This window comes from Octodon degus, unplaced genomic scaffold, assembly GCF_000260255.1.
Source record: "Octodon degus isolate 3935 unplaced genomic scaffold, OctDeg1.0 scaffold00025, whole genome shotgun sequence".
Classification (NCBI taxonomy): domain Eukaryota; kingdom Metazoa; phylum Chordata; class Mammalia; order Rodentia; family Octodontidae; genus Octodon; species Octodon degus.
This window is the reverse complement of record NW_004524601.1, coordinates 17,892,136-17,901,675: the sequence shown is the minus strand read 5'-3', so window position 1 is coordinate 17,901,675 and position 9,540 is coordinate 17,892,136. Positions and strand designations below refer to the sequence as shown.

The window sequence follows — 9,540 nt, the reverse complement described above, 5'->3', positions numbered from 1 at the left end:
ATTTCCCCAGTATTTTTTTTCACTATCAATTACAGCATCTATAAATTTGTCAAGACCTATGTGTGAAATTATTATTTTTTAAATGTTATAAGTCGGCACCCTCTTGCAAGGAAAATGTTACCTTCTGTTTTTATTCCCATCCAAGTAGTCATGCTGAACTAAAATAAACAATAAGACTAAGATTTGAAAATGAGGGGGGAAAAAAACTTTTTAAGAAGCTCTTTGAATGGGTATGAGAGGCTAGAATGCCATAAGAGCGAAGCCCTTTTCAGCTAGAAGATTTTTAACCTCTTTAGAAGAACATGAATGCTACTAAAGCATCCTAACTTTCATAGATCCTGTCTATTGCCTCGTATAGTATTGCAACTCTCCTTCCTCAAAGTTACCTATGCACAAATGTTATTTTCCTAACTTTCCTAAAATTCAGTTTCTATCCTTAGCTTCACATCCCTGTGGTGGCAAGCCTGATTTTGGCTTAAGTTCTCCATTTCCACTTTTCTGGAGCTCTACATCGATACTTCCAGGGACTAGGTATATGCTTTTCTCCTCAATTCATATGATTTTGCAGATATTCACTAAGCTGCCCATCAGCCCACACGTGCATTGCTGGGACAACTCTCACTCATCATTGCAGGTTCAGAAATGCTGTCTGCGCCCTGCGTATTGCTCTTCTCAGCTCCCCTGGAACTGTCCCTGCAGGGCTGTCTCTGCCTCTTCTGCCCAGATGCAGGGAGCAGATGTCCCTCTCTCAAGCTTTTCCACATCCAAGCTCTCTAAGTCTGAAGTTGAAAGAACTGTAGACCTTCTCCTGTCTAAATTTCTACAAATGTCTCCTCTTTGTCCTCCTCTTTAGGGTGGTATCAGAAGCAGGGCTTCCTAGCCTAGTCCCTGTTTCCCCAAAACCACCAGCCCCTCCACACTTGGGAAAATGTTTTGCTATTTCCAATTGGAACTCCTCCTACCCTTTGCTTTGAGAGTAGAAGCACTTTCTACTGTAAAATTTTTTCTTGCTTCAAGTTGTAATTTGCATAATATTTTCAATAGGACTGAGCTTTTTGGAAACACAAAAGTTGGAAACTGTCAACCTTTTTACTCTCCAGCCTACTACATTCTCCGGGAGGAAGTACCAGGTGGGCAGCTATCAAATAATGTTTTTAAATTATAGTCTCTCATCCTGTAACCATCAAGTGCTTATCAGCCATTTAAAACAACATTTTTCTAGTTGGCCTCATCATTCTATAAGTACTTCACTGTTTTCTCTTTCTTTGAATGTGTACTTACACATATTGGTCTCCCATGGCAACTTTTAAACTTAATTTTTTTGTGTGTGAGCGCAGTTAGATGGTTCGTTGTTTACTCTAACACTTTGTACAATTCTTGAGGACTTCAAAGTACTTCACTTCTTTATAATTAAGTTCATAATGGCAGGCAAGAAGAGTGCGGTGATACATCCTGAAGAAAAACGAGCCTTCTGGCTTAGTCTGAAATTTACAGGATGTGAATTACAGTTCATGCATACTCTCTGGATTTGCTAATTTATAATGTATTCATTCAATAATGGAAAAATCCTCAAGAGAGCACTGCATATTCTCATGACTTTTGGAGATGAGATTTTAAAATATAATTAATGGTTTCATTAATAAAATGCAAAATGTTATAGACTGATTAACTCATCTCCAGATATGCAAATGCCCCATCTTTGACAGGATTTGAAAGTTATGAGTGCTTTACTCATTTTTATTTTTAGACAGAATAGGTTGGAAAAAGCTATTTAATATGACAGAGCAACACTACCTAAAATTTAAATGCAAGTGCTTGTTTTGATACTTCCTTCTAATCCCAGTGGTTCTAGTTCCTAGCTGTATATTAGAAACAAGAATGGGGGAGGGGAGGTGTTCCCTTGTCCTGGATCTACCCATGGAGATTCTGATGTAATTAATCTGGGATGAAGATTTTTAAAAAAGAAAACCACACTAGGTGATTTAAAGCATGCAGTAATTAGTGCTGCTGGTCTTTCTCTTTACATCAGAGGGAAGCAAAACACAAAAGAAAGGTAATATAGTGATAGTTTCCTAACTAATTAACAACCTATTCTTTTTTTTCTTTTTTTTTTTTTTTTTTTTTTTTTTTTTTTTTTTTGTGGAACTGGGGATTAAACTCAGACCCTTGTGCTTGCCAAGGAAGCGCTCCCAGCCCCCTTAACAAACTATTCTAAAATGTGTTATTACCACACCAAACACTCTGCCACAGTATATGAAAACACAACTGCTTTTTTATCTGAGGCCTACACTGATGTGTATGGAATGTCAGAAGTCAATTCATACTGATGTAGGGAGAAAAACTGATCTCGGATGGGTGACCTCCCGACCTGACCTGGACGAGTTCATGTTCTCTAAAACCAAAGAATGAATTTTAGGAACAAACGGAGGTTATGAGCAGAATATTTTTATTGAGGGGAAGAAAGCTCCTGTCCCAGAGAGGGACAGGAGCGGGACCCCAGCGAGTAGTTCCCCCAGAAGTTGTCTCTTCCAGGAACTTTTATAGTGTAAAACCATATGGGGCTAGGGTGGAGAAAGGGTGAACTTACATAGGTGGATGTGGGGTGGGACAAAAGTATGATCAACCAATGGGATTGCAAGCACCATTGCTCAGGTAAAATTGATTAAGTCCGGGACCAAAAGGAGAAGCGAGTGGCAGAGTAAGCTCAGCGTGCTCCAGGGGTGGGCCAGCAAGACAAGCCCAAGGATCGCTTAATCCGCTGAGCTATTTGGCCGGCCCTCTAGGGTTTTTTTTTTTTTTAATGTACTACAGTAAAGGTACATTGTCATCAACCTCCAAAAAAACTACATCCCTTTATCCCAACACATTTACCCATATTTCCTGCCACATCCTGAGGAAGTTCTGGAAGTCCTCTTTCGCGAATGTGTTCACCACATATAGCATGATGAAAAATACAGTGGATGATGCAGACAAGTGGTACTCAAGGGAAAGGCCATCGTGGAAAAGCCATCCAGTGCATCCTCCTGCATCTTATTCATTAGATCTGGCTCCAAGTGCCTTCTGGCTCTTCTCAAAGTCAAAATTCACTTGAAAGGTAAATGTTTCAAATCAATTCAGAGCATCCAGACAGCCACCACAGGGGGACTAAAGACACTCCCAAAAGAAGGCCTCCAGAAGTGCTTGTGAAAGTGACAAGAATGGTGGGACAAGTGTATTCAAGCAAGGGGTAGCGTTTTAGTGGGACTGAATGGTGATGTGTCTTTTACCATAATGAATTAGTAAATATACTCAGCTATAAACAAGGGTAAATTGGGGTCACTTGCAGGAAAATAGATGAACACTGCATTCATAATGCCAAGTGAAATAAATCAAACCCGGGGGATTAGTATTATCTGGTTTCTCTTATACGGGAAACAGAGAGTATAAAGAACTTTAAGGGGGCGGGGGACATAGCTCAGCAGCTTAAGCACCTGCCTGTCAAGTGCAAGGTCCTGAGTTCAATCTTTGGTACCAAAAAAAAAAAAAAAAGAATTTTAAAAGCAAAACGAAAGATGATAGGAAATAGGGAGTTAGATTCGTTGGAAATGAGAAGGAGATCTGGAGATGAAGAGGGGGGAAGTGAAAAGAATCAGGATACGATTCATACATGAACCAATACCCCACAGTGGATTGTAGTCATCATATGTCACAAATATTGATGACAAAATTTTAAAAAATCATTTATTATATTTTAAGTTTTCTTTTTTAACCTGGAAGTAGACACCCAGTGCCCTAGAAGCATTGATCTGACTTCAGAAAACCTTGCTCTTAAAAACATCTTCCTCTTGTTTGGCTTAAATCTGATTATTGTTAGTCTTCAGGTACACTTTAGGAAGTAGAAGGGTGTGAGGAAAATGATAACTAAGAAGAAGGAAATGACTGACTGGGCTCTACGGGCCTCCAGCAGGCACCCCAGAGGAAGTTTTCTTGGGAATAAATGCACCCAAATCATTTTTATCAAATCTAAGATTAATATATTCCTCAATGTAACATCTTTAAACTTTTTTTCATGTATTTAGCACAGGGTCTTCAGGGTCTACAGGGTCTCATCATGTAGGTTTGACGCATAGTGATTCTCTTGTTTTCAGCCTCCGAAGCGCTGGGATTACAGGTGCGAGCCACCGCAGCCAGTTTCAATCATTGTCTCAGTCTCAGCGTGCCCCGGGGGCGGGGCCAGCAAGGCACGGCAGGGATGGAACCTCAGACACCGCACTCTGCCTAAACAGGCACTTTAGTCCACTGAGCTATTTGGCAGGCCCTTTATCTTTAAACTTTTATATAGCTCGTAATTTAACTAGAGTTCTTTTTTCTTCCCCTGTGAAGTATATATATATAAAATAGTGGCCCTTTGACAATTGACACTGCATTAAAATGGATGAAATTCAGGAGCAAAGCTTGAAGAAAAGAAACTAAACTTGAAAGGACATGCGTCACAAGGAACTCAAGGAATTACTTGGTCCTATCACAGTGTACAGTGCTGGCTAGTGATCTCAACAACCTGATCAATGCCCAAGACGGATGGCCTGAGACTCGGAAGTACTTTTCTGTTTTTTTCTAATATCTTTCATTTTTGAAAGTATGTAATACATATATGTGATTTAATATCATAGAATCATGTTGGTAATTTCTGTTTTCAATCTAACTTTGGTGTTTGGGGAATATTTATTTTCCTTATATACTTGACTGTCACACACACACACACACACACACCACTTTGGACCCTGAGTGATCCATGATCTCTAAATAATCTGCCCTTGGTTTGAGGGAACCACAACTTTATTCTAACCAACAGGACATAGCATATAGTTAAGGCGATGGGACAGAATGTCACTCCTACAACTGCATTTCATTCCAGCTGTTGATGAAGAGCCCCGTGTGACAAGGTACTGCCAGTGGCCTCAGGATGCTGGCCACTCCGAAGGCAGAGCCTTCAGCCACACAGCTGCGAGAGAAGGAAGTCGCCAACAATGACGTGAGAGCAGCTCGTGGTCCTGAGCTCCAGCAGGAAACCCAGTCCGGCCAGCGCCAACTGGGCAGCTTCACAAGATCCTGAGCAGAGTTTCAACAACGTGTGCTTGGACACCAGGCCCAGGAACAAGTGTGAGAAATACGTGCATTGAAACTTCTAAATGTGTGCCAAATGGCTGCACAAGAAAGCGAATGCATTCTTACTGTCCTATTTCATCTTCCTTTACCATCATCATCACCACCCACTCAACAGGTGACAGCGTTTCTCTGACAATAAAACTACAAGCATTTGCAAAACACATATATTTAGAGTGAGGGGTCTTATATTTCAAAACTTGGACATTATACAGTATCAGCATGTTGCTTCTCACACTTATCAACACCTCCCGGGCATCCCTCTGAGCTCCCTGCTAAGGTTTTAATTAGTCTTTCTAATGTCTACAAAATATGCTGTGGATGTTCATTTTTGTTTCTAATTCTTTGCCATCATCAATAATGTTACAAATCAAATAGCTCAGCAGATTAAAGCACCTGCTTAGGCAGATGCAAGAGCTGGTAGTTCGATCCCTGGGCCTGCTGTGCCAGCCCCGCCCCCAGGGCACACTGAGACGGGAATTGAGACTGGGCATGATGTCGCGTGCCTGTAATCCCAGCACTTGGGAGGCTGTAAACAGGAGACTCACTACGAGTCTGATCTAGTAATGAGACCCTGACCACCCTGTAGACCCTGTCCTAAAATACAAAATAATAAGAATAAGGATGTTACAGCCAACATTCTATACACAATCTTCATTGGTGCAATTATTTCTACTGCTTAATTTCCTAAGAATAGAACTATGAGCGCAAAGTGTGTCATGTATTTGTTTCTTCTGCTGGACATTACTAAATTACTTTGCAAAAATCTTACAGTAATTTCTACTTTTGTTTGCTACCTCTAAAAGTATCCTTGTCTGGTCTTACCTCTACAGAAAGTATTGCTTTCTTTCTTTTTCATTTTGGTCAGTCTGAGGGGCATAGTTTAATTTGCATTTGCCTTCCTAGAAGAAGTTTGATCTCTTTTGGTTTAGCTCTTCTAAAGTTTACCTATTTCATATTTTACACATTTTTAATTAAATTATCACTTTGTTGATTTGTAAAAACTATTGGTGTACTGCAGATATTAATCTTCTTTCTATGCTCATAAAAACTTTTTCCAAATCTATTGCCTTGTCTAGTCCCCTAGTTTGGATTTGTGGTCTTCTAGAATTTTTCACAGGCACTTGTGTTGTTACATTTAATTTTTAACCCATCCAAAATTCGTCTACAGGCAATGATACAATGTTTTCCTAATAGACTCTTTTCCACAGATCTGTTCTGATTCCAGTTCCACATTAATTCAAATACAGTAAATTACAGCACGGTCTCATTGGTGAGGAAAGTGCTGTTATAGCGCCCTGTTCAAAAAATCTCTTACTTCATTTCAGGCATTTGAAAAATCTCTTACTTCATTTCAGGCGTACTCCTACATAAAAGCTTTAAAAGTCTTCATCAGATTGAAAAAGCATAGCATATTGAGAATTTTCGTTCAAAATGAAAATGAGATCATTTTTATATCAACAGTTTGAGAACTTAAATTTTTATGTTAATTCTTTTTACCCCCAAATTTTTACTAGCCTTTTATGTATTTGTATGTTGTATTCTTCAATACAAATCCAGTACAGGATCAAAGGACTTACTAGAACATAAGAATCCTAAGCTACACACATTTTTTTCCTTTCCCTTCTTTCTATTTAATATTTGTTGAGAATTTGGCTCCTGCCTTATAGTTCTCCATTGAAACTGAGCTAAAAACTAGAATTAGAAATGGGAATAATGATGAAAAACAGATATTTATTAAAAAGCATTGACTGACAAAATGAGAGAAAGCCTTACAATCTACCGTCTGTAAGCTGATGATGTATAAAAGGCAGTGTAGTTTGAAGCCTTCACAGCTGGAGAAGCAGTGGTGTAGACCCAGGACAGTGTGAGTCACAAAAGCCAGGAAACTAGGACACTACGGGCAGAAGACAAAAGTCCAGCTCACGCACCAGCCAGAGAGAGGGCAAGCCCAACACCACTCAGCCTCCTTGTGGTGTCCACACTGCACTGCACAGCACCTTCTGCTTTACTCAGTTAACCAGTTCAAAGGCTGTGCTCTTCAGGAAAGAGAAAGGTGAAGATTCTCTAGGTGTCTTTAGGTTTATCCATTTGCAAAGCACTTACACATCATAAGAGCTGTGTATCTGGGAATTCGCTCTAACAGAAATTAACATCATTAAAAGTTAATTGTGGCCAAGTGTGGTGGAGCATACCTGTAATCCCAACGCTCGGAAGGCTGAGGCAGGAGGATCATTGTAAGTTCAAGACCAGCATGGGCTACAAAGTGAGTTCAAGCCCAACCTGAACTGCATAGCAAGATCCTGACTCAAAAAGACAACTACAACAAAAAAGTTAACTGTGTACAAAGGTAAAGAAAAGCATTTGTTGCAATTTATTTTTCTTCCTCTCTCCCAAGATTTTCACAGAGAAAGCTACATTTCTTTTCAGTATAATGTCAGGAAATTGTCAAAATATATAATATTGTGCTGTTCTTCAAGTCATCCTTTATGGTTTTTATGCTTTAAGTTTTTTCTGTTTTTATGTTTTAAAGAACACAGAATCAATGTGAAATGACAATAATTATTATTTGCTTTAGGAAGCCCCATTAATGGGAATGTTATTTATCAAATTAGTAAAATCAGATACACAGTTACAAAATTATAGTGATTGCTTTCTCATTTTTTTCTTATTCATTTTAAACAATTTTCAGAGCATCTTATTCTCTTTCCAATGGAAGTATATAGTGAGGAGGTTAATCAGGAGATGGGAAAGAAATCTTGACGATAATACATAAACATACATAGAGAAAGGAAAGAGATTTCTTTTCCAGGCAAATATTTCATAAGACTTCAAATGAAACAAAAATATAGTATGTTTTGTTCACTGTGATACCATTGAAAATATAATTTTAAATTTCCTATAGATTTTTAACCAGACCACTTTTATTATAGCAGCCAAACAAAATCAATATAGTCTCTACTATCAACTTCACAAAACTTAGCATTCAGCTGCGTAAGCGAAATGAAAACTACAAACTTAAATCTTTTTTGAACCACTTGACAATGAGTTCAAACATGAATGTACAATATTTTCCTTTTCATTTTTAATTATCTTCCTAGCCCTCTCATTGCCTTTTCTCTTGCTCTAGCTAGAGATACTTCTGTGAGAAACCACAGAAAGAATGCTTTCTTGTTGCCTTGAAAAATCAAATTTTCTTCTTTCCCCTACAGCTCCCAGACTAAAATTCCCTGGTTTTACAAAGGTAATAAATAATTTCATGTGTCTCCATAAGTGAAAACAAATTGAATGCAACACACAGTTATTAATAACGGTCCAAATTGATTTTAAAAGACTAGTAGTCTTACCAATGCAGACACTTCCCTAGACCCCCTTGAGTAAGAGAACCAAGTTCATGATGTTACCGAACGACCTCAAACTAGGACTCCTAGAAGATACCAGGGCTGCTTGGTCTCTACTTCATAATTGATATTTAGGGACTTCCTTTCAAATCATGCTCTATTACAAATAAAAATGAGTGTCCATTTGCTCCAGCAAAAATAAAGTACAAGATGCATAGACTTAGAGTGGAGACAGAAAGATCAGAGTGATCACAGATGAGCATACAATGGACCGCGGGCTCGACCTGAAACAGAGACACAGTTGCCTGCGTCGACAATAAGACAAGGGTAGCGTAGTATTAAGGTTTAGATCTAAAATGTCCACTAAGCATTTCCTGTGTGTGGAGGATGACTGCGCCCCTGGGGTACACTATCCATCAGTGTTCTTGTCCATGGATGAGTTTAGCAGCTAACCGCGCTGTTAGGAGGTACAGCCTGGTTGGAGATGGACCACTGGGGGCGTGGCCTGGCAGGCTCATTGTCTCTTCCTTACTCTCTCCCTCCCCATTCCCCTCTCCCTCCTCCTCTCCTTCTCCCCTCCTCACCACCCACTTCCTGGATGCCATGCCCGGAAGTTTTCCTTTACTCTACCCTTCACTATGCCACTTCTGCCTTCTAGCTAGGCAGCCATGGGCAGAAAACATCAACCAAACTAAACCTCTCAGGCTGGCCAGATAGCTCAGCGGACTAAAGCACCTGCTTAGGCAGGCGCAAGGACCAGGGTTTGATCCCCAGCATGCCCTGCCGGCACCGCACCCAGGGGCAGGATGAAACAGTGACTGAGACTAGGCGTGGTGGCACGCACCTGTAATCCCAGCGCTTGGGAGGCTGAAAACAGGAGGATCACTACGAGTCTGATCTGTGTAGTGAGACCCTGTACTAAAAATACACTAATTAATTAATTAATTAATTAAACATCTCCCCCTTTGGGTACTTTGTCCTGGTGATGAAAGTGACTAACACACATGGAAAATTTTGAAAACCAAAATAGCTTTGGCTGTGTAAACAGACTTCTCAT

At 39.7% G+C, this 9,540-nt stretch overlaps 1 long non-coding RNA gene across 1 annotated transcript in view; it reads right to left on the bottom strand.

The window, feature by feature from the left end:
- The window catches only part of LOC111816035, an 11,496-nt gene extending 4,119 nt beyond the window's left edge, over nt 1-7,377 (bottom strand). The window contains exons 1-2 of the long non-coding RNA XR_002820577.1: nt 7,338-7,377; nt 2,872-3,086 (exon numbers count right to left, since the gene is read on the bottom strand). This is a non-coding gene — a long non-coding RNA (uncharacterized LOC111816035). The remainder of the gene's footprint in view (nt 1-2,871; nt 3,087-7,337) is intronic.
- Nucleotides 7,378-9,540: the final 2,163 nt, after the last annotated feature.